Below are 26,815 nucleotides of genomic sequence, written 5' to 3'. Positions count from 1 at the left end.
GTAATTGCAAGTGACTAATTTTGATTTTGCTATTGAAAAAACAAACAAAGTAAAAACATCACAGAAATCCAATGCAACCAAAGAACCCTTCTAAAAAAAGCAACGGAACCAAAAATTAAAAGGAAGACATAAGCCAAAAATAGCAAAAACCCATTACATTATGTTTCCAAATTAAATCACAACACAGACAAGTCACTATCAAATTCATATGCTTTCATTTTCACCCAACAGTACTTAAGTTTTGGAACTGTGTTGAAATCATAAAGATATAACTAAGGATTGGCCAGGTCTAACATGAGGGAGCCAATAGGTCCCTCATCTAGTGAGGGAGCAAAAGATGCTTTTTTTTAACCTTAGAATTATAACATTGGATTGGATCTACTCCACCTGAGCAAGGGAGCACCTACACCTCTCCACACTCAACCCAAACATATCAACCCTCTCTTCCTCTCTAAGTACAATTTCTCTCACCTCCTTCTCTTCTTTTCTTTTTTTGACAGAAAGCTCTCTTTCTTCACAATCCAGTGGCTTTACTCCGCCGCCTTCAGTTGGCCGCCGTCGTCACACTGTCAATTCTTCTTTCAATCCTTATGTTGCGGTTTTCAAATTCTAAGGTTCACATCACAGGATGCACATGGTGAGCAAATACAATTGAAAATCAATTTTTTAAAAAACTGTTAATTTCATGGAATCAATGTTATGACTTGAGAGTGGTTTCTTTTTTTAATTCTTCCTGGAATGAATGTTCTATTGAAAGCAACAAATATCTTTCTTTTTCAAGATGTAGATTGTTGTAGTGGTGGGTTTGTTGAAAATAGAGAGTAGTCAAGCATTGTGGTGGATCTGTATTTTGATTCCAAGTTGAATTCGTCTCATCACGTAAATGACAGATTGATACCACGCTCGCTAAGATTGGCTTGTGTGAAACGTCGTAGCTTCCGTTTCCGTTTTTTCAAGAACCTAATATGTGATTGGCTTGTAGATTTGCAAAATAAGTATGTGCTTTTTAATGCCTTTCAATTCCGATCAAAACTCAGTAAAAATCGTTCAATTTAATAGAGTAACAAGCGAGATCCGACCGGGTCGAAACGCGGGTCGAGAAACCCGTTTTATAGTCCACGGGCGAAGAAGATGAGTTCAAAAAAAATGAAAAAATAAAAATTATGTTTACAAGAGTCGAACCTGCAACCAATTCCCATGAGCAATATAAATGTTACCAACTGCACCATCCAGCCGCTTGTTCTTTAATGCGATTTTTATTATATTTCATTACTGGTAAACGCTTTGAATTAACATTAAATAATCAATGAATTAGTTCATTTTATTTTGAGTTTTTACATAGAGAAAGTCTAAATATAATTTATATGAACACACATACATGAATGATAAAATTTAAAAGAGATATGATATTAAGTAATATGACTAAATTATTTCTTTTTTAAATATTATCATCATTTTTGTGTGTGTGACCGAATTTTTTATTTAGAGTCGTGTCCAACTAAGCATTTATATTTTATATAATTAATTCAACCGTAAAATAAGATCTAAGAGGTTTGAGAACGAAGTAGAACCTTAAATTCCAACGATACGAATTTTCAATATAGGTCAATTCGACAAATTATCCCTTCGTCGAAATAGAAGTTTCTAGTTCATTCTCCTTTCGATTAGTTCATACCCAAAGATCTGAATGATTTTATTAGAAGGAAACAGAAACTGAACTTTCTAAGATCGGATTCCCGGACACGTGTCTACCGGACAAACTATCCCTTCAGAAGTCTAGTCAACTAGGAAGGACAACTCCCCGGTGACTGAAACGTGTCTAAAATTGTAACCGAATCATGTTTAGTCGATCCCACCGTTGGATGTGACCCTCACGGAGTTAGAAGGAAACATAAACTGAAATTTCTCAGATCGAATTCCCGAAAACGTGTCTACCGGACAAACTATCCCTTCAGAAGCCTAGTCAACTAGGAAGGACAGCTACCCGGTGACTGAAACGTGCCTAACATTGGAACCGAAGCATGTTTAGTCGATCCCACCGTTGGATGTGACCCTCACCGAGTTAGAAGGAAACAGAAATTGGAATTTCTCATATCGGATTCCCGGACGCGTGTCTGCCGGACTAACTATCCCTTCAGAAGCCTAGTCAACTAGGAAGGACAACTCCCCGGTGACTGAAACGTGTCTAACATTGGAACAGAAGCATGTTTAGTCGATCCCACCGTTGGATGTGACCCTCACGGAGTTAGAAGAAAGCAGAAACTGGAATTTCTCAGATCAGATTCCCGGACGCGTGTCTACCGGACAAATTATCCCTTCAGAAGCCTGGTCAACTAAGAAGGACAACTCCCCAGTGACTGAAACGTGTCTAACATTGGAACCGAAACATGTTTAGTCGATCTCACCGTTGAATATGGCCCTAACAGAGTTAGAAGGAAGCAGAAACTGGAATTTCTCAAATCGAAATCCTGAACACGTGTCTACCGGACAAACTATCCCTTCAGAAGCCTAGTCAATTGGGAAGGACAACTCCCTGGTGACGGAAACGTGTCTAACATTGGAACCGAAGCATGTTTGGTCGATCCCACCATTGAATATGGCCCTCACAGAGTTAGAAGGAAGCAGAAACTGGAATTTCTAAGATCGGAATCCCGGACACGTGCCTACCGGACAAATTATCCCTTCAGAAGCCTAGTCAACTAGGAAGGACAGCTACCCCGTGACTGAAACGTGCCTAACATTGGAACCGAAGCATGTTTAGTCGATCCCACCGTTGGATGTGACCCTCACGGAGTTAGAAGGAAACAGAAACTGGAATTTCTCAGATCGGATTCCCGGACGCGTGTCTGTCAACTAGGAAGGACAGCTCCCCGGTGACTGAAACGTGTCTAACATTGGAACAGAAGCATGTTTAGTCGATCCCACCGTTGGATGTGACCCTCACGGAGTTAGAAGAAAGCAGAAACTGGAATTTCTCAGATCGGATTCCCGGACGCGTGTCTACCGGACAAATTATCCCTTCAGAAGCCTGGTCAACTAAGAAGGACAGCTCCCTAGTGACTGAAACGTGTCTAACATTGGAACCGAAACATGTTTAGACGATCCCACCGTTGAATATGACCCTAACAAAGTTAGAAGGAAGCAGAAACTGGAATTTCTCAAATCGGAATCCTGGACACGTGTCTACCGGACAAACTATCCCTTCAGAAGCCTAGTCAATTAGGAAGGACAACTCCCTGATGACGGAAACGTGTCTAACATTGGAACCGAAGCATGTTTGGTCGATCCCACCGTTAAATATGGCCCTCGCAGAGTTAGAAGGAAATAGAAACTGGAATTTCTCAGATCGGAATCCCGGACACGTGTCTACCAGACAAACTATCCCTTTAGAAGCCTATTCAACTAGGAAGGACAACTCCCCGGTGACGGAAACGTGTCTAACATTGAAACCGAAGCATGTTTGGTCCATCCCACCGTTGAATATGGCCCTCACAGAGTTAGAAGGAAGCAGAAACTGGAATTTCTCAGATCGGAATCCCGGACACGTGTCTACCGGACAAACTATCCCTTCAGAAGCCTAGTCAATTAGGAAGGACAACTCCCTGGTGACGGAAATGTGTCTAACATTGGAACCGAAGCATGTTTGGTCGATCCCACCGTTGAATATGGCCCTCACAGAGTTAGAAGGAAGCAGAAACTGGAATTTCTCAAATCGGAATCCCGGACACGTGTCTACCGGACAAACTATCTCTTCAGAAGCCTAGTCAACTAGGAAGGACAGCTACCCGGTGACTGAAACGTGTCTAACATTGGAACAGAAGCATGTTTAGTCGATCCCACCGTTGGATCTGACCCTCATGGAGTTAGAAGAAAGCAGAAACTGGAATTTCTCAGATCGGATTCCCGGACGCGTGTCTATCGGACAAATTATCCCTTCAGAAGCCTGGTCAACTAAGAAGGACAGCTCCCCAGTGACTGAAACGTGTCTAACATTGGAACCGAAGCATGTTTAGTCGATCCCACCGTTGGATGTGACCCTCACGGAGTTAGAAGGAAACAGAAACTGGAATTTCTCAGATCGGATTACCGGACGCGTGTCTGCCGGACAAACTATCCCTTCAGAAGCCTAGTCAACTAGGAAGGACAGCTCCCCGGTGACTGAAACGTGTCTAACATTGGAACAGAAGCATGTTTAGTCGATCCCACCGTTGGATCTGACCCTCACGGAGTTAGAAGAAAGAAGAAACTGGAATTTCTCAGATCGGATTCCCGGACGCGTGTCTATCGGACAAATTATCCCTTCAGAAGCCTGGTCAACTAAGAAGGACAGCTCCCCAGTGACTGAAACGTGTCTAACATTGGAACCGAAACATGTTTAGTCGATCCCACCGTTGAATATGGCCCTAACAGAGTTAGAAGGAAGCAGAAACTGGAATTTCTCAGATCAGAATCTCGGACACGTGTCTACCGGACAAACTATCCCTTCAGAAGACTAGTCAACTAGGTAAGACAACTCCACGGTGACTGAAACGTGTTTAACATTGGAACCGAATCAAGTTTGGTCAATCCCACCGTTGAATGTGGCCCTCACAGAGTTAGAAGGAAGCAGAAACTGGAATTTCTCAGATCAGAATCCCAGACACGTGTCTACCGGACAAACTATCCCTTCAGAAGCCTAGTCAACTAGGAAGGACAACTCCCCGGTGACTGAAACATGTCTAACATTGGAACCGAATCTTGTTTGTCGATCCCACCGTTGGATGTGACCCTCACGGAGTTAGAAGGAAGCAGAACTGGAATTTCTCATATCGGAATCTCGGACACGTGTCTACCAGACAAACTATCCCTTCAGAAGCCTAGTCAACTAAGAAGGACAACTCCCCGTTGACTGAAACGTGTCTAACATTGGAACCGAATCATGTTTGGTCGATCCCACCGTTGGATGTGGCCTTCACAGAGTTAGAAGGAAGCAGTAACTGGAATTTCTCAGATCGGAATCCCGGACACGTGTCTACCGGACAAACTATCCCTTCAGAAGACTAGTCAACTAGGAAGGACAACTCTCCGGTGACTGAAACGTGTCTAACATTGGAACCGAATCATGTTTGGTCGATCCCACTATTGGATGTGGCCCTCACAGAGTTAGAAGGAAGCAGAAACTGGAATTTCTCAGATCGGAATCCCGGACACGTGTATACCGGACAAACTATCCCTTCAGAAGCCTAGTCAACCAGGAAGGACAACTCCCCGATGACTGAAACGTGTCTAACATTGGAACCGAATCATGTTTGGTCGATCCCACTGTTGGATGTGGCCCTCACAGAGTTAGAAGGAAGCAGAAACTGAAATTTCTCATATCGGAATCTCGGAGACGTGTCTACCGGACAAACTATTCCTTTAGAAGCCTAGTCAACTAGGAAGGACAACTTCCCGGACGAATTATCCCCTCATAAATTAGTCAACATAGAAACTTGTTTACTCCGTGAACAATTATAATTAATCCTATCATTGAATATGGTATATAGACGTGTCGATCCGACAAATTATCCCCACATCCCGACAGAAACATAGGCAACTAGGAAGACCATTCATACGACGATTGAAACAAAGATTTCGATTGTCGAATTTCGAGTTCGTACATTGTTCTTAATCCGCTTTGGTCTAATTCAACTTTTGAATTATTTATATAAAAGAGAAATACTTAGTTGAACACAACCCCAAATAAAAAATTCGGACACACACAACAATGATGATATTTTTTTTTAAAAATAATAATTTAGTCACATCACTTAATATCGTTTTTTTTATTTATCATTAGTGTATGTGTGTTCAAATAAATTTTATTTAGGCTTGCTTTGTATAGAAATCCAAAATTAAATGAATTAAATCATTGAATATTTGCTCACAATTCAAAACCTGAAATAGTAAATAAATATAATAAAAACCAGTAAATGCATAATTGAATGAGTGGTGCAGTTGGTGATGTTTATTGTTTATTCTATCAAAGGTCGCCTGTTCGAGTCACATGTTGTGGTTTTTTAATTTTTTTTTGTCGTGTTTTTTTTTTGTATTTCATCTTCTTCGCCCGTTGACTATAAAACGGGTATTTTGACCCGCGAATCGACCCGATTGGATCTACCTTGGTACACAATGAAATTCAACGTTTTTTACCCAGTTTTGATTGGAATCGAAAGGCATGAAGAAAGCACAAGCTTTATTTTCAAATCCAAAAGCCAATCACAGATTTTATTTTTAGGGGTTTTAAAAAAAAACGGGGTTGATTCTTTATTTTTTCAATTCAGCATCCATGAAACCTATATCAATTTGAGAATTAATTTTTCCCACGAGAAATCTCAAACTGTACAACAAACAATGGGTTATGGGTAAAACTAAAACATTGAGAGATTGGTTTCTTCAAACCTTTAACATATTTATACGAATTTCATAACAGCAACATAAAAATTGAGAGAAAAAATGGAGCTTGGACGGCGGAAACGTGCAGAGGGGCGGAGAAGAAAACTGATGGTGGAGGGGTTAAGCCACTGGTTGTAAAATGGGGAAGAAACTTAGAGAGAAAAATAGAAGAAAAGATATGCAAGGGACAGCGGAGAGAGAAAATCATATGCAGAAAATGTTTTGATTGAGTGTGGAGAGATGTAGGTGTTCTCTTGCTGATGTGGAGAACATCCAATCCATTTATTTAATCCTAAGGTTAAAAAAAAGCATCTTTGCTCCCTCACTAGATGAGGGACCTATTGGCTCCCTCATGTTAGCCTCCACCCTAAGAGCATCCACATTGGTAGGGTCTTTACTGTTTAAGACCCGGTACCTAATAGGTACCCCCAATGTGGAAGGAAAAATTGGGGGTCTCTTAAGACTCAGGGTCTAACTTAAGACCCCCAATCTTAAGTGGACCCCACACCACTTTTCAATAAAATAATCATTATTTGAATTGCTTTTGTTGCTTTTCATTAATAAATAGTTATTGGTGGGACCCATTTAGACCTTTTGATAGAGGGTCTCCATTGGAGTGGTTGAGTACCTATTAGGTACTATTATTAAAAAATAATAAAAAAGTGATGTGTCCATGTGGGACCCGTTTAAGACCTCAAATGTGAGGGTCTCCATTGTGGATGCTCTAAGGATTATTATGAATGAAAAAGTAAAATGATAAGGATTGGCGTTGAAATCATTGGAATGTACGTGTGTATGTATATGTTTGGGAAAATGTTGTCTTGGGTGCATTGGAATATTTTTCTTTCCAAAAATGTAGCTATCAAAGGGTTCTGATCTGTGCCAAAAATAACTTGCTTTAACCAAAATATTTTGTGGTCCTCATCTAGAATATTTTTCCAAAAATGCGTTGAGTCACCTTTCTCATTTTTGACATAAACAAGACATCATGTTAATGGTTACCTGGTCTACAATAAAAGTTTATTTGCACACGTGGAATGGGTTTCAAACACATTTGAACTAATTGGTTGTGTGCAAGTGAAACTACAACTAAAAATGAAAGATGTGTTTGCGTTTGCAACGTGGATCATAACTCGATTTGGTTATTCGGGTTGTCAAAAGTCAAAAATGTATATTTGTTGAAAAATTAATTTCTATATACTTTTTTAGATTGTATAAATTAACCTTGTTTAATTAACCCATTTTAGTTAAGCTTAGTTGGTAGCTCATTAAAATGCCCAGCATCGGGGTTTGAAACTCGGATTCCACACATTTATATTGCGAGAGTATAACCACTAAGCTACTTAGCAAAAAATAAAATAAAATTAACACATCATATATTAATTGATGCAATTTCATCATTCGGTTTTACATATAATTTTTAATTATTAAATTTGTATATTTTTAAAATTTAATTTCAAACTATTTTTATATGTATAAGTTATAATCTACTACATGATTTCATTAAAGTAAATTTGAGAATTATTTCACTTTAATTAAATCTAAGTTAAGAGTCATACAAATGATGATTTGTGATTGATTGAAGTGTAAATTTTTTACACTAATAATGTATGAAAATTAGTCTCTTTACAATACCACATTATAAAATATAATAAGAAAATTGCTATAACATTTTTTTAGGAGAGAAAATGACTATATCACTATCTAACAAAAGTACGATAATAATAAATTTATAAAATTAAAAATTACAATAACATTAAAAAATATTCATATTAACGATTAAATAAAAAAATCATAAAAATATAATATTGTGTCTATATTGAAAATTGAGACACACACATGTATGTATGTATGTATGTATGTATGTATGTATGTACGTATGTATGTATGTACAATAGAAATTCTTTGAATTAATACTCGGTAAATTAATAAACTCTCTAAAATAATAAATTTGTCCGGTCCCGACTTGGGCCAATGTAAAAAATTAAAAAACTCAATAAAATAATAAGATAATAATTTTTCGGGAGATCCCTTTATAATTTTCGATCCCAAGAAAATCATAAATTAATAATTTATAGAAACTGAAAAAAATATATTAAGAATACATTGAACACATTCGTTCCTCTTGTTTACATTTACTGTACTTCAAAAGTCATTATTGATTTCCAATGCATATGAACATAATAGTTACTAATTTACGTTGAGTCACAAGGTTCGCTGCAACGTAATTCTAAGAGGCATAGACTAATTTGCCTTTTTGTTTGGTATGTACAATATAATTACTTAAAAACTCTTTAAATTAATAATTATTAATTTATCGATAAATTAATAACTCTCTAAATTAATAAATTTCTCCGGTCCTGACATTATTAATTTATAGGGTTTTAACTGTATGTATGTATGTATGTATGTATGTATGTATGTATGTATGTAGAAGGAAGGAAATGAGTCGAGCTAAATCAAACTTTGTTGAGCTCGGCTTGACTCAGTAAGAATTAGCTCAACTCAAAATTCGATTAGAGTATGCTTCGTTTTTTTTTTTGCTCAAACTTGACTCGAGTGAAGTTCATGAACAACTAGGCTCGTCTTGATCTTGTCATTTCAAGAGTTGCATCGGAAACAAATTGAAAATATTGATAATGAAGAAGGTCAAGATACAAACACAACTTATAATGTAGTTTAAAAATAAGTTTTTCAAAATTTAAATTAGGTAAGCTTATACAAGCATCACTAAGTTAATAAGTTTTTAATATTTCTAATTATGGTAAAGTAATATATTTATATTTTTATTAGATGGAACATATAAAATGATTGCCAACTTTTTAACAAAATTTTCATATGCAAGATAATAATATTGGACTAATAGTCTCATAATTAGTTATTGTAGTTCCTCGTGTATGGACAATGCATAAAATCCTGGCCACAAAAAAAAAAAAAGTTATTGTACTCTATCGAGTAAATGTAACAAACTAATGTAGATTTTCTCTCCATCTTTGTAAACCATATATACTAATTTAGATAATATTTTTGAATTAACCTTCATTCACACCTCACTTCCCTTTATGTATGGTATCAGTGTAATATTTCTCTCAACAGTTCCGCTAACTTCTTTGCACCATATCCCTTCACAAATATCTCTTCTTCCCAACTACCTAATAATTTGAATAATATGCCACATATTTTCCCCATGATCCTATCTCTTTAAGTGAGTCATCCTCTAATTCCACCAATATCTCTCCATTCCAACCATCTCATGACTTGAATCATATGCCACATATTTCTCATAATTCTGATCATGTGTCAAATATCCCTCAAACCGTGCCACAACCTTCTCTTTCCAACAATAACTAATTAGTATGAGACTATTACTCCAATTAATAGGTTATTCCAAAGCTAATTAGTTGTTGGCAAGTCACTCTATTCCAAACTCATTTGTTCAACAACATTCACAAAGCCTTCAGAAATTCTTGTCACTCCAAATATTTTGTTACTAATGCTGATGGCACATTTAATTATTAATTATTTCATGTGTGAGCTAAAAGAGCGATCATGGAAGGAGGAATACCGTTCAACAGGGTTCTGAATCAGCGCTTAAAGCATAGTTATTGTTAACATTTTCATTTTTTTTTTCAGAAATGATTCTAATCTGTGAGTAATTTTACCTTCTATGAATCATAGTTATTCTTCACATTTTCAATTTTCTTACCCTTTTTTCTTCCTTCCTCTAGTAATCCTTTATATCTAATCCTAGCAAACATGCTTACCCTAATTCCCTAACCCTAATCCTAATTTTTTGGCTCCAAATCATTTCAGCCCTCGGATTAATCTATCTATGTTGCTTAATTCAACAAAATGGCTCCATCAAATTTGAATTTCGAATCGCTCTCATTGATCAACTCATACGTTTTCCAAATATCACATTTTCCAAAAATAGCTTTATAGGAGACTGTATACGTGCGAATCTAGACAAATTAGCTTTGATTGATTCATACTTTCAATACACCTAATTCTATCTCTTTTTTCCACCTTCATTCTTTTGAGTTCCGATTTGAAGCTATATCATCTCTTCCACCATGATTCATACGTGCGAATTAGACAAATAGCTTTTGAATTCTATCTCTTTTTTCCACCTTGATTCATACTTTCAATACACCATACTCTCTCTCTCTCTCTCTCTCTCTCTCTAAATTTGAAGCTATATCATCTCTTCCACCACCACCACCACCACCCTCTCCATCGGAGTTCCGATTCCCAATGTCTTACTCCACACTGACTTCCCTCCCATTGTTTAAACCTCCTCCGACCACATCGAAGTCAAACTCCTTCTATTACTCCCCATCGATCACCCTGTTCTCTCCGCACTTCATCAAACCTCTCTGCTTCCTCAGCCTCTCCTACTGGATTATGTTAAATGACCTTCTCAAAATGTTGTTTTCGATTATGTTTTGCATATTTATTTATGGGTTAAAATTGTCTTCCGCTGAAGAAGTTGAATTTGTTGGTAGAAGTTGCAGATACGGGAATTAGGTTTGGTAAAAAGAACCGAAGGATGAAGTTCTTCCGCCGAGATTCGTGCTGAAAGTCCTTCAATCCTAGGGATTTTTTGCAAATCGCGCTCTGATCCCAGGTATTTTCTGTAGAGTTTAGATGAATTTGTATCTGTGTTACCACATCTTATTCCCGTAGATCTATTAGTGTTTATGTTAATTCTGCATGTTGGTTGATTGAAAATCAATGTGTTTCTGTCTATGTTTTGAAAAATTTTCATGTAATAATGTTTCATATGTGATATTGATAGATATCAGTTTAACTATCAATTTAGCTATTTTTTCATTACGATTGTTTCTTTTGACTGATTCGTTCAATTTATTTGGAAATTGGAACTAATTAAATTTTTTAGTGGCACTAAAATAATAGTGTAAAAAAAAATTTTACAATAAAATTAAAGATTATGTTTATTCATGGTTGAACGAGGATTCATCCCTAAAACAATCAAAAGTGACTTCCCTATAACAATTGGATCTCAACTTAGCCATGTTTTATTTTCATCTTGCATCTTCGTAGCTATTGATTTTTTTATTCATTTCCCCAATTTCTTTTATTGGTTATATATATAGTATTATTTAAACGCCGCCGTCGACAACTTCAATTTGATTATACAGTTGCTGACTTTTCGTTTTCTTTCACTCTAGCAAGCTTCATGCTTTTGCTATGTGGTCCTGGTGGTTGTGTGCTTTATGATTCTTAACTTTACCTGTGATTCCATGTTACTTCTATTTCTGCTGAATAATGACCAAATGCAATTAAAATTTGATAATTTGTGAAATTATTGTAATTACTTGATAACTATGCATACTGTTATGGCTGAAAGTTAGTGACATGTGTGTTATGACTTATGTCTTTTCTTTTAGAATTTATTGTAAATTATCTTTCTGAATGAAATAAAAAAAAATTGATTCGAGAGTAGCGTAATGTTATATTTGCTTTCATCGTTATTACAACTGAAATTCTTGGCCTGCAGCTCATGTTCAGATGATAATTGTCTGCAACACATGTTGTATTCCAATTTATTCTGATATGATATATTTTGCTGTTTCTGGGAGAATAACTTCCCAAACTCTCTTCTAAGTTTGATTAAAAAGAAGCATAGAGAGAATGAGTGCAGACATTGGTATTAGTCATGAAATTAAATTGTAGGTTCTTGGTTGAAATTAGTTGCATCTTGCATCTATTGAGCCTAGGGAACTTCTTTCTTTAAAATGGAAATGAAGGAAATGACTGGCTTGAGCATTTCTCTCACCGACTCATCACATGTTTTTGTTATAAGTGTTCATTTTAATCATAATAAAGTCAAAATTGATACTGTTTATTTTTGTCATTTGTCAATCAAACCATCTTTTGATAAAAGGCTTTGATTTAATGACTACTAAACATATCTTTCATATTTTGTTTTATCTACAATTTATGCTTTCGGTTTAGAATGCGACTGCGACAATACATTAACTATGTGATCAAGAAAATTAATCAAACCAAGTCTAAGTATTCAACTATCAACAATGAAAATAACTTATTTTTTCTCCTAACTATGTGGTGAAACTTGCATGTACTGGTTGAGGATGGAAACAATGTCAAGGTAAACATGCCTCCGAAGACATATCGGCAAAGAAAGAGATCTATCTATTAAGGACTATTTGGACCAAGTTCTCAACCAGTACCTAATAAAGTGAGATATTGATACTAGATGTTTGGTTTTTTCTTGACTCACATTTTTCATTTGAATGGCCATGAGCGACCTGCATGTCCTACGTTATATAGGGACATGATTTATTGTATCTCCTATGAAAGGATAATAACAATAATAAATAAACTATTGTAGTTCGCTTATGGTCGGACAAAATTGATCATTTGATGGTAAGACAATAGTCGCATAGCTATCTATGTCTAGGGGAAGGCCAGTATTCATTTCTACATTTATAAATAGTTTAAATTAGTCTTTTCATCCTTCTTAAATTAGTGATGTGCTTTTAGTCTGATGTGTTTGTGTTTAAAGTATACTTGAAGTATGATTCAATGGTTCGGGTTTGATTTAGAGTATACTTGAAGTATAGTCTCTCATTGCTGCCATATGTTGGTTTTAATTTTCTGCTACTGTTCTTTTTTACATTTTGGTTTTAATTTTTGGGTCTACATGTTAGTAGCATGGCACTTTCGCTTTGGTTTTTTGAGGTATGCTACAACAATTATTTTTGTTACAACTTTGGATTTGGTTCGGGTTTGATTTAAGCTACTGCTTGGATTTGGCCGTTCTTTAATTCAGGTGTTTTTGTTCTTGGTTTTTGCTGCGGTGGGCACTGCTATTGGCAACTGTTTAGAAGGAAAGAGAAAAACTATTTGAATGTCAATTTATGGCTTCAAGCATTCCTTTGCTTTACATAGTTTTATTCATCTTATGTTATCTGAATGTGATGTTGGATTGCGGAGGAATATTGTCTAACAGGAGCTTTATTTTACTGTAAATTTTGTCATCAATGAGGTATTTTTGTTCTATTTCAACTCGATTTAAAAAAAAAAACATGATTTTACTATATCAGTGTATATCAGAAACTATATTGGTCTTTACTATTTAAGCATGTACAAGTGATTTATTAGCCATATATGAAGAAAATAAAAGATTATTTGCCGCTTACTTTTGATATTATGGATTGACATATGTGAATTGATTAATGTAACTGAAATCTTTTGGTGATTTGCAGCTAGATTTTGGGTCAAATGAAGTTAAAAGCATGGCAGGCACAAAACATCCCACAACATACTATTATCAAGCAAGTGGGTACTAGAGAATTCATTGGAATGGTTTCTTATGCTCTCTTGGTTCTATTTCCTTTTTTTTAGTGCTCTTGCATAACTATTGTATTTCCTTTTGTCTCTTTATAATGTTCATATTAATGTTATGTAGTCTCAAAACTACAAGCAATCCGTACAAAAGTCAGTTTTGAACCATTTGAACCATAGTGGATTAGTTGTTGTGAGTAGCATATCATGGAAGCAAATCAATGCATAGTATTAGTAAATGGCCATTGAAGGACTACTTGCTAATGTCAAGAGTATGCTTATTTTGTGAGTATAAGTTTGGAACTATTTGTTGATTGTAATTTTTATAATGAAAGTCTACTGAGTTTTGGACACTTAAATGTCAATTTAATTTTACAGTTTTTTGGTGGATATTGCTGATATATTTAGTTTTGATGGTTTGAAAATTTTTGGCCTATGAAATGTAATTGCTTTACGGTTGTAGGATAGCTAACAAAGTTTTTTTTTTTTTTTTTGACAAAGGATAGCTAACAAAGTTATTCTCACATTTTATTTTATTTTATTTTATTTTCTATGCATCAAATGGGACAAAAATTAATTTCCTCCAAGTAGAAGCCAGCTGTGCTCTACAAGTATATGTTGATATGAAGCATATCAATTTGTTTGAATTGCATATTGTTGAAATAAGTAAATTAGCTCATAGCATTTTAGGAAGATATAGTGCTAGCATATTTCAGTCATGCCTGAAGCATATTTGTGAATGCTATGTGTTATTCTCTCATATCTTTCATTTACCAACATATATCTCTTTAGTCTACACACTTTCATTTCCTTCAATTCGTCTTCTCGATTGTTCCATCGCTCCATGATCTTCTTCATTTATCTTACTGATTGGCCATAGCAGGTTCAGCTGGTTTTGTGTTGCTATCGTTGTAATGTAAATTATATAATATAACGTAGGGGTGTGAATCTACATCTCTCATCTTTGTTGATTTAAGCATGGTCTGTTTGTAATGCTTGGGACTTGGTTTTGCTAACAAATTGTTATCTTTGGATTAATGTACATCATATAATATATGTATTGGTGTCATAAGAACATTTTTGACGTCAATTTTGGTTATATAAGACTCATCTTGCTGTTACAATGTATTGGAACTAATGGAAGGTGATGGACACTGCAATATGTTATGATGTCCATTGCTGGTTGGGGTTCTATGTTATTTTTACATCCATAAGAACATATGTAATAATAACCACATTAATTAATTATTCACATTACATTTATAACGCATCGCGTGTGTCATAGACATTTTGTTCGACAATTCACAATGAATAGTAAATAATGTTTTTAGCTATTTATGGCCCGTGCGGCAGCACGGGTAGACGATCTAGTTTTGATCATAAATAACTCATAATCCATTCATATTAACATAAATTGACCATTAGGGACAAAAAATAAAGTAAAAAATTTTGTGGGGATGAAAACATTTTGAGGACGAAAATATTCTGTTTAATTTTTTAGAGACTAAAATCAAAATTCACTATATTTTCAGGGACGAAAAACTTATTTAACCATTTCCTTTTTGTAATTTCTCAATGATTTTTTGCGCTCGATTCATCAGAAAATTGAGGTCGATTTCATTAAAAATAATATTTAAATATAAAAATTTAAGGGTTTTCTAAATAATCATAAAAATTAATGCTTTAAGTCGCATGTCATTATTTCTATACTGGGTTTCTTATTTTGAGAAATTTAGGTTACGGACTTGAATTTGCTAAAAGAGCGATCATGTAAGGTGAATTACCATTCAAAAGATCGACGAGGACGATCTTGCCGGAAGGAAACATTGGAGTAATTCATCTGGTTTTCGTTTTGACCTGAGGTACGATTATTCTTCTACTCTATATTTGAGGTTGAATCATCTGTATTATTGTGGCAAGTGGGATATAAGTTATCTAATTAGGGTGTTATCTATTCATGTGTAATTAATAATTGATAAATTACTTTCTAAAAAAAAATTAGAGTGCTTATCAATTATATTCTTTCTATTAGTTGTAACATTTCTTTTCTTATATATATTTTTTGAATAATTTCCTTTTCTTATTTCTTTAATCCATTTTTTTTTAATTTTAATTGAATATTTCACTTTTGGTGGCGAATATATATTTTTTTAAATTGTTTGGAACTTGGCTGGGTAATCAATGTGCGTGTGTTTTCATGTATTTTCTTCATCATTGATATTTTACTCCCCATCATCTGCTGCATTTTATATTTTTCAATATTAAGCTATTGTGCTTTTATATTACTCTTTGCCTCTTCAATCACTCTTTCAACACCGTAGATTTATCCAGAATGAGAAATTCGCGAGTAGGGACTGCAGGGAGATAGATATATTCATAATGCTAGACCATATTCATTAGGTTTTTTTAGATATTACTGTTTTGTTTCTTTTGGTTATGGTATTTCTTGCTAGATACTTGGAATATGGTATAGTTTTTTTTTTCTTTTCCTTTTGACATCTTCATCAACCGACCAATCAAGATTTTAGAATTTGATATTATTTCATGTTTTTGTATTTCTTTAATGAACTTGGTTTCTAAGAGATATTCATGTTGTGTTCCCTTTCCAATCACAGTTTTGGCTGGCAAGACCGATAGCTTTCCAGCATCACACAAAGGTTTATTTTCTGCAATTTTTGTCTCCAATTGAAGGTTAGTTTATTGTTCATTTATTTCTCTTCTTTTTTTGACAAAATTGTTCATTTATTTCTATATTTAGCTGTCTTGATATGTTTATTATTCCCCCTCCGTGTGTGTGTGTGTATATACACACGATCACAATTTAAAAGGGTACCAATCAATATTGATATATGAACTAATCTGGATATTTTACACTCTTGCCTTTCACTTATTTGAAAATATCCAATTTGCTTATGAAATCCCTACTTGTCTTTCTCTTATTTGACATTTGATGATTAAATTGTCATCCTTTTAAATAAATCCTCAATTATTTTATCAACTCTTATGTTTAATGTATAATTGAGATTTCAAATTAATATTACTCTTGGTGTTAATTAGATTTGGCCTGGCAACCGGATCCACGTCATCAATGTACATTTTGTTGCCTTTAAAATATCCTCTCAATGTCTATTGTCAAAAAATTGTTAGGCTTTGTTCTTGATTGTAATTAAGTGTGTTTGACCAATTAAATCAATTTACATTTTGAATTATACGAAATTAGTATAATTTAATTTAATTTAATTTTGATAGAAGTAATAAATAATTTTGTGTAGTATTTTGATTTTAGAATAAAAATATAGAATAGAAAAATATGAAAAGCCAAACCTTAGCTATATTAACTAAAGTTAGTACCAATTTAGTCAAAATTCCACCAATTATCAATCCCCTTATCTTTCAAAAAAAGAAGATAATCCCCTTATTTATAGCTCAATTTATTGACTACCCATTAAGCCTGCCAACGAGCATAATCTTTCCCCTTTCAATGTGCCAATTTGCTGTTTCTTTTGTGGGAAAAACAATCAGTTAATTTTGTTCCACAAAATAAGCCACTTCCTATATTTCCTCACAGTTAGTTCATTCTCAGTACTTTAAAATGAAACAAAGCCATGCCAAGTCAAACAAATGAATATAAATAGTTCAATAAGAAACTATTTCTTTATGACTAAACAATAAGCTATTGTCACTACCAAAAAAAAAAAACAATAAGCTATTGTTTTTGGGAAATGTTAATGAGTGCCCTCGGGGCACTCTTTAAGACCTTTAAAAGGTAACTTTTTTGAATTTTTTTTGTAATCATTGCATTGGAAATTGAAACATTTGATTTTTTTATGAAATATTTTCTCATTTTAGAATGCTTAAAGAATGCCGCGGAGACACTCGTTAACAAGACCCATGGTTTTTCTACCAAAAAAACCAATAAGCTATTGTTTCACTAAAAGAAGCTCTCTCTTTACTCTAGTTCTGCCAAAAAATGACTCTAACTAAAACAAGGTTTTACTTCCCTTTATTATTCTTTTTTGCTTTTACTCTATTTTCTTATTCATATTGAATTAAATAATGTCGACCTATTAAGCTTAAAAACCTATAGACTGAACCTGACATAAGCTAAGCTGTAGGTCTTATAAATCGATCTGTATTTTGTTTTTTGAAAATTATGATGTATTCTCATCCCTATTTGTAGTATTGTTTTTGGATTTTAATTTATTTTATGTTTTATTTTTTTTGTAAAAAAACACTCAAAAACCAATGTATATATGTATCTAATCTCATTATTAAATATATGTACATGATCAACAACATAGATCGGATTCTTAAGCAAGTAGTCGTGACAACAACGACATTATCCTTATTGTTGATTATCTTTGCTGCAATGAATATATCATCATTGTTTGGTAAGTTCATGTCAGAACATGACACTAGCGTTCAGTGTCATGTTCTGACATGAACTTGCCAAACAATGATGATATATTCATTGCAGCAAAGATAATCAGCAGTAAGGATAACGTCATTGCTGTCACGACTATTTGCTTAAGTCTGCGATCCATGTCGTTGATTATGTACATTAGATACATATATAAATTTGGTTTTTGAGTGTTTTTTACAAAAAAAAATAATAATAAATATATTAAAATCCAAAAAGAATACTACAAATAGGGATGAAAATACATATGAATTTTCAAAAAATAAAATATAAAGACCGGTTTATAAGACCTACATCCTAGCTTACGTCAAAAAATTCAATCTATACGTTTTGAAGCTTAATAGGCTGACCCTATTTAATTCAATATGAATAAGAAAATAGAGTAAAAACACAAAAGAGTAATAAAGGGATGTAATACCTTGTTTTAGTTAGTCATTCTTTGCAGAACTAGAGTAAAGACAGAGCTTCTTTCAGTGATACTATACTATAGAGTCATCCTTTGAAGCAACAAACTTTATTCTTATTGTCCATCAACTTAATTTTTCTTACTGTAGTAGAAAAACAATAAGCTATAGTCTGTTTTTCAAAAAAATAAGCTATAGTCTGTTTGCTACAAGAATTATTTAGACTTTTATTAAACTATTTAACCGAAAAGGAAAATGAAATAAAACTTCAAGCATTTTGCTCCAACAAACAACATAGTCACATATAAGCTAAAAATTGGACTTTTATTAGTAATATGTTTGACCATAAAGGAAATAAAATAATACCACAAGCATTTTTCTCCATGAAATAATATAGTAACATATATTTTTATTAGGCTTAATTGCATGTTTGGTCCCTTATGTTTATTTTAGTTTTCAAGTTGGTCCCTTACGTTTTGAAAGTTTCAAGTTGGTCCCTTACGTTTTAAAAGTTTCAAGTTGGTCCAAAATGTTGCTTATGTTGGAATAAGTTAGTCCCTTATGTTTATTTTAGTTTTCAAGTTGGTCCCTTATGTTTATTTTAGTTTTCAAGTTGGTCCCTTATGTTTTGGACCGACTTGAAAACTAAAATAAACATAAGGGACTAACTTGAAACTTTCAAAACGTAAGGGACCAACTTGAAAACTTTTAAAACGTAAGGGACCAACTTGAAACTTTCAAAACGTAAGGGACCAACTTGAAAACTAAAATAAACATAAGGGACCAAACATGCAATTAAGCCTTTTTATTATTCTTGAAATATAGAATCGACCCCGTAAATAATACGTGGGCTTCATTTTCTCATGGATGCAACTCAGTCCTAATTAATCTCGTAAATGCATATGATGGAAATATAGAACACAAATCAAAGGTCGATCCTATTCTTCTGGAAAAAAATCAGTGCTATTTAGTTGCAAATGGGGTGTACACATGTACGCATCTCCCTATAAGTAACAAGAACTCAAATCAAAGCATCGTAAATCAACTTAGCTTTCAGAAATTCATTAATTTTTTATGTTATGAATATTATAAGTGGATGTCCATATAGCAAATAGGTTAATGGACCATACTACTAGACTATTGGGCTTGGTTCATATGCTACTCTATTTCCCTATAAATAGAGCTCATTGTAACATTCAGAAAAACATCAATGAATAAAGAATGCTTCTCCATATTCTCTCTTCTTCTCATTTCTTCTCTTTATTATTGACTCTATTTACTTGTATTCATAACACGTTATCAGCACGCTCTAATCATAGTTTTTTCTTTCTATTTTACGTGATTGCATAGAATCATGAAAAATTGGTTTCTTTGTTATTCTTTTGGTATTCGATTTTGATATTCACGTATTATGTGCCTGTTTAATTGTTCCTATGACTTCATGTACGGTTCTTTAAAAAATAATAATATTGTTAAATGAATTCATATATTATAATGGTTTGTGTTTTTGAATCGGTAATAATAATTTGTTATGAAGGTAGGTGACCCTCCTTAATCTATTATAATATATAAATATGTTTTAATTTTGTATCGATGATTGTAGGCTACTGTTACAATTCCACCAAATTGAATCAGTGCCTTATAGATACACATAATTGTTTGTTATGCAAATTATATAGTGTTTATTTATTTTAATTCTACTTTCATGCATCCTTTTTTTTTTTTTCAAAGAAATATAGAAACTCAATTTTCTTAATGAATCTTGAAGAATTCAATACTAATGTATCCCTGAAGGATTGCACAAACAAAAATTAAGGATTGTACAAACAAAAGTTTTCTTAATGAATTCATGAAGAATTCAATACTAGTGCATTCCTGGAGGATTGCACGGACAAAATTTTCTTAATGAATTCCTGAAGAATTCAACACTAATGCATCCATAAGAGATTGATAATTCCTGAAGAAATATGTTATATTAAAAAAGGAAGGAACACATCCCTGAAGGATTTCTTGAAAAAACTCAATTTTGAACGATTTCTTGAAGAATTCAACATTAATGCATCTCCGTTGGATTGCACAAATAAAATTTTCTAATGAATTCTGAAGAATTCAACAGTAGTGTATCCCTTGCTTAAAAATCAATTTTTCCCTAATGAATTCCGGATGAATTCAACATTATTGCTTAAAACTCAATTTTTTTCTAATGAATTCTAGATGGATTCAATAATTATGCATCCTTGAAGGATTGCACAAATGAATTGATTAGATTTATTAATTTTTTGATCAAGATTAGATTTAGTATATAGTTCTTGAAGAACTAAAAAGAATTCAATAATTAAGCATCTTTGAATTATTATACAAATAATTGATTTAATTTGTCATATAATTTGTTGAAGAACTTAAAAACTCGCCTTCAATATTGGAATTCAATACATTATTGATGCGTCCCTGAAGGATCTCACAAATAATTGATTTATGTTGATTCTCTATGTTTAATGAATTGGGATCAATTAGGATATATGCCTGAAGCAGTAGTGGACTTTTGTGTTGTCTGCATTATTATATTTTTAATTAATTCAAATTCATAAGTATGTTTTTCCGTTGTGTATTGATATAAGTCTGGTGTTGTGTATACCTGAATTCATTCAATTGTTTCAACATGATTTCTTTTAGTTTTGGATCCAAAAACGTTGGTTTTCGATGTGCTTAAAAAATCTAGTATAAGTAACTAACACATATTATTTAGACATGAAATTCTAGGCATATCAACTAGGAAATAAAACGGTGTCCAACCTTTGCTAGATGTAAGAGCAAGAAAGACACTCAATGATAAATCGTTCTTACTTAATTTAAGTTCAATTTATTTTTCTTTAAGTACTTTTGTTGAAACAAATCTTTTGGTTTAATTTTGTTTCCGAACGTAACAATAAGGATCCGATTTCTCTTCCTAAAAGTAAGGATCTAAATTATATCACTTATCATTTATTTGCTTTTGATATTGTGGTTATGCCTTTTGTTGTGGTTGCTTTTTTGGTTACTTGGTCACACCCCTTAAGTTTGGATCAAAAATATTATTTTCTATTTTACTTTCTATGTTGATTTTATTTCTTGGTCAGAAAAAATTATTTAATTCTATTTAAAAGTTTTAGCAAACTTAGAGATTCATGATTGAATCATCATAGTATTAAGATAAGGATGTAAGTTGCAAAAGAAAGGATCGCTCAAAAAATAAAATAAAATTTTCTTCAACATTGTATAGACAGATTTATAATATAGTTCTTGAAGAACTAACCATCTCGGTAATCAAACATCCTTTCAGGAAGACACTAAAACTTTCTCGAATATCATTTAGATTTATGGTACATTTCCTGAAGAACTATTAATTTGACATCAAAGATCCTTTTATGATTACAAATGTGTGATTTTTATTGGCTTGGTTTATGAAGGTTTGTTGTTGAATTCATGGAGAACTAAACATTTAAACCACGATAGAAATATATACGATCTATTTGATCATTGTATTAACTGAAGAAAAAAAAAAGTTATGAAGATTTGATGTTGAGTTCCTGTAGAACTACACATTTACCATGATAGATATTTACAAGACTTATTTGATTTTCGTATTGATCCTAAGAGAAACAAAAAATGATGAGACAATAAGTGTATTTTTATACCACTTGAATATGCTCTTTAGTTAGCAAAATTGAGAAAACATATTCAATAATATTTTTGAAATATTAGTTAAATTTGTAATTTAAAAAAGAGTGGTTATTGATTAAAATAGTGAAAGTTCACATCATAAATTGAACGTCATTCCCAGAAGTGAATGATTCAAAGTGATAAAGTTTCACTAGTATCATTTTAGATGAGTTGGAAAATTAGTATTTGATGAAAAATTTATTTTATTTTATTATTTGATCAAAGAATTTATTTTACAAGGTAATATTTCTCTACTTTGTTTTTCTTTTAGAATCTTACAAAATTTCTCTCTTATTCTATGAACAAATTAATATATTTGATTATGATTTTATTTTTTATTGCACAAGATTTTCATCTCGTAAACATTACATGGGGGATATCCATATTTTCTTATGAAATACATTTATTTTATTTTTATCTTACATATGATACAAATTTTGGAGATGACAAACTTTAAAAATATATCTCATTGACAACTTGTGTTGCCTAATTACTCACTTGAGAAATGTATATGATTTATAAAGTCTTATTTGTTGGAGAAATTTTGTGTCTATCTCCTAACTATGATAATGAAAAAGATAAATCAAGGCTTTAGAATATTTATTATATATCTTCACTTGGATATAATATTTTTTTTTGTTCATTATTGTTTCAAATGGATATGAACAAATGGAATACATGCTATTGTAAACTGGAAGTTTATGAATCATGTTTTAAATGCTCATTCTTGAGTGTATTAAACAACTCGTGAAGGATTGCTCAAATAATGATTTATCTTGATCATTTATGATATAGTTCCCGAAGAACTACATAATTAATGAAGTAATGCTCGTGAAGAGCTATTGTATTGTTATATGGAGGAACAAAGTTACAGATTAAGATTGCATTCTTATAAAATTTTATTGAATTTTAAGATATCAATCTAAATGGATATCATACTGAGAAAGAAAAAAAAATGCTAAATATGTCTATATTACGAGATATATACTTTAGAGAAAATAAGTGTTGTGAAAAAGTTATAATTTTTTTTCTGATTTGTACTACACTTATATTAGTGCAACGGAATCACGTATTATTGTAAACCAGAAGTTTACATATTATATTAAGTTTGTCGTTGGCAAGACCGGTTGGGTTATCCCGGATTAATTATGATGCGAAAATACTTGAATTTTGATGGATTTGTGTTGAAGAGCCAGAAGATTCTTCAATCAAATAATTTTTTTCCTCTTAATTTTTTTTTCTTTCAAAGAAGTAGAATTGAGGATTTTGGTCTCTCAATATATATAAATGCGTATGAGGTGGTATTTGTGAATCAATACACCGAAAGTTACGGCACTGTTACTCACAAGCTGAATCACTACCCCCCCCCTATAGTTGTGTTTTTGCCTCCCGTGGGAATCGAACCTAGTACTTGGGGTTAAGTACTAGTTCAATGCATTCCCACTACCAATTGAGCTACTAGCTCAATTGGTAGTGGGAATGCATTGAACTAGTACTTAACCCCAGGTACTAGGTTCGATTCCTACGGGAGGCAAAAACACTACTATAGGGGGGGGGGGTAGTGATTCAGCTTGTGAGTAACAGTGCCGGGGGGTACAGTGCCTAGCCGGGACCCGCCTGGGCTATTACAATAAAAGGTGGATCAACTAAATGACATGTATGGTTATTGTCAACCCACAAACCTGAAGTTTGTGAGATTATCCTGTCAACAAATCTGACAAAGAGTTTATTTTCTGAACTTTTCAGAAAGCATTTGATAAGTATCATTTGTCAATTGAAATTGATATTGAACAACTGCTAGCATATGCTCGTAAAAATGGACTTGAAGATCCATTCTTTAGACGTCTAAAGTTAATTGTATGAATGATACTTATGAGAGCATAACTTCTAAATTCGACTTTGGGAAAATGTATTCTTGTATGTTAAGATATTGTTTCGCATCAAGCCAACAATTTGCTACATGTAAGCCCTCCCCTTAATTTATAATTTATTTTAGGTTAACGACTTATTATTTCTCATCTAAGTAAATTTTTGGATGTGTTGTGTATAGCATAATTGCTCCAATATAATGCACTTAGATAGATCTTGAAAGAATATTGGGAAAATATATTTGATATGAATATCCGTCTATTATAAATTGTGTCGAGCCAACATGTTTACAACCCACTAGGTTGATTATCAATTGAAGTATTAGTTTTCCCAATATTAGGGGGAGAGAATAAGCAGCTGAAAATGCGAACCTGAAGTTCAAATAAATTATTTGGAAAAAAAAATATTATTGTCTCTTCTTGATCCTCAAGATATAACTCATTTGCAAAGTTAAGAAATTAAAATAGCAGCTGCTAATGCTCCAAACAAAATAGATGTCCTAGTCGGATAATATAATATTGCAAATGAGCCTCAACCATGCATGAAGCGTGGTAGACCAATCGGTTCCAAATATAAAAATCCTCGAACAATAAAAGGAGCTAAAAAGAAAGATAACCCAAATGAGGATGTGGAAACTCTAAAAGAGTCGTTTGATAAAATTGAATTTTAAGTTCCAGAAGAATTGATGAGGTACCTGAAATTTATGAAATATTGATAAATTATGTCATTAATGAAAGATCTCAATGGAACGAGATGGAACCAAAATGAAGTCAACATTGACGTGTTTTTGTATATAATATAGCGATATATGTGATAATTAATGATGAGGATCATGAGTTAAAGTTTATTAAAGATTATAGATAAAGAAAATATCTGCAAATGGAAAGAGACAATTTCAGTGAAATCAAACTCGCATTGTAAAGCTAAACTTTTTGAACTTGTAATCCGCACACTTGAAGATGTGAAGTTAATTGGATATGTATGATGTTTCGCGCGAAAGAGAATTATATTTGTAAAATACATATAGAGTTTGATATATTCACCAGAAGTGAATGGTAAATGTCTACATTTTATTTTCAAGAGACATATTCACCTGAAGTGAATTCAAGAACTTATTATTGTTTGGTTAAGTTTAGTAGCACATTAAAGACTCAATTTTTATGAAAGATATGTTACAATGTATTTGTATGGCTCACTTGAAATCGATGATTATATTAAACTCCATGAAGGAGCTAATTTTCATGAGACATTGAAGAAATGACATCATATGCCCATGCTAAATATTTGTAAATTAATTTGTTATAATCATTTTTAATGATGATGGTATAAATATTATTGAACTCCTGAAGAGATTCTAACATCTATCGATGATAGAAATATTTGAAAATTGAAATTAAATATATTGCATGCGCAAAATTTGTTTGGATTGGCATATTTATTATGAGATTTTGTGCATCAAGAAACGTATATAGTGTTGGAACAAAATATGTTTAACAATGAACCTTAAAGAGTTTTGATGATAACAAGGTATTAAAAATTGTAAAATTGGACTAGCTAATATTTGTTCAAGTGTACAGGACCACAGTTAAAAAGTTACATCATTGATTGGTTCTGAATGAGCAAATAAAGAGCAAAAGAAAATGAAGCTTAGATGATTCTGAAGGCAATACGCTCCTGAAAGTAAAAGCGCTCCTGAAGTCAAGCTGCTCCTGAAGATAGTAAAAGCGCTCCTGAAGACAAGAGGTCCAGAAGCCACAATTATCAGAAGCTGCACCATCAGAAGCTGCAGTAGTTGCTTCATCAGAAGCTGCCTCATCAGAAGTCATTTCACCAGAAGCTGAAGATCAACTGGATTTGCAAAAGATTCAAAGATTGAAGAATCTACATTGCAAAAGCTGTCTATTGGATTCGAAAACATAGCAGAAAATTAGTGGAACATTGCAACGGACATTTCAAAGGTGTTTGAAGGCATGTGCTTGCAATTTGGACGAAAGCGTTGACATTGTACTATTGTACGAACTGTACAACCACCTTCTCCACTACTCTGTTTTGTGTCCACGCTACAAGACAAGAAAACAGCTCCAGAATACGGTTTCGCCTGCATATATGTTCCTTTGGATAAGGAATGGATTTCAAATTGGTTCTTCATAGAACAACAACCAAATCAGGCAAAAGATCATTGGTGAAAGATCAAGCTTCAACAACGACTCTTTGGTGTGCTGGCAATTTCACAACGTCTCTTTCACACCTCTATATAAAGGAGTGAAGACCTAGAGATTTGGTAATGCAAGAACGCTGAACGAAAGACTCACAACATTTTTACAAGTGCCAAACCTCTGCTGAAATTGTTCTGCATTCACTTAGAATTTCTGTGTCTTAAAGTCATATCTTAGAAATTCTTAAGTCCATTGAGTCTGTATCTGATTTGTATTGTGAGCACCTCTGATTGTATATCAAGTGTTCAACCTTAAACAATTTTCTGTGAAATTTTGTTTAGTTAGGAAGTCTCTTGCAATTGTGCTTGAGCAGGAAGTCTCTTGATTGTGTTCTTGAGCAAAGGAAGTCTCTAGCTTGTGTGCTTGAGCAAAGGAAGTCTCTTGCTTGTGTGCTTGAGCAATTGTAATCAGATATTACTCTTAGTGAAATCTCCTTGGAAGTGCAAGGGGGACTGGACTAC

The 26,815-nt window shown here is 33.1% G+C and overlaps 1 long non-coding RNA gene across 1 annotated transcript; it reads left to right on the top strand.

Annotated features, from left to right (window-relative positions):
* The first annotated feature begins 10,148 nt into the window (after positions 1 to 10,148).
* LOC146925461 (uncharacterized) lies at positions 10,149 to 14,739 on the top strand. Its single transcript, XR_015010511.1, has 2 exons — positions 10,149 to 13,447; positions 13,668 to 14,739. It is a non-coding gene; the product is annotated as an uncharacterized LOC146925461 (long non-coding RNA).
* Positions 14,740 to 26,815: the final 12,076 nt, after the last annotated feature.

Source organism: Medicago sativa, chromosome 5 (genome assembly GCF_051527215.1).
Source record: "Medicago sativa cultivar Bolivia chromosome 5, Bolivia_mono, whole genome shotgun sequence".
Taxonomy (NCBI): Eukaryota; Viridiplantae; Streptophyta; class Magnoliopsida; order Fabales; family Fabaceae; genus Medicago; species Medicago sativa.
This window is presented reverse-complemented; position numbering and strand designations above follow the sequence as displayed.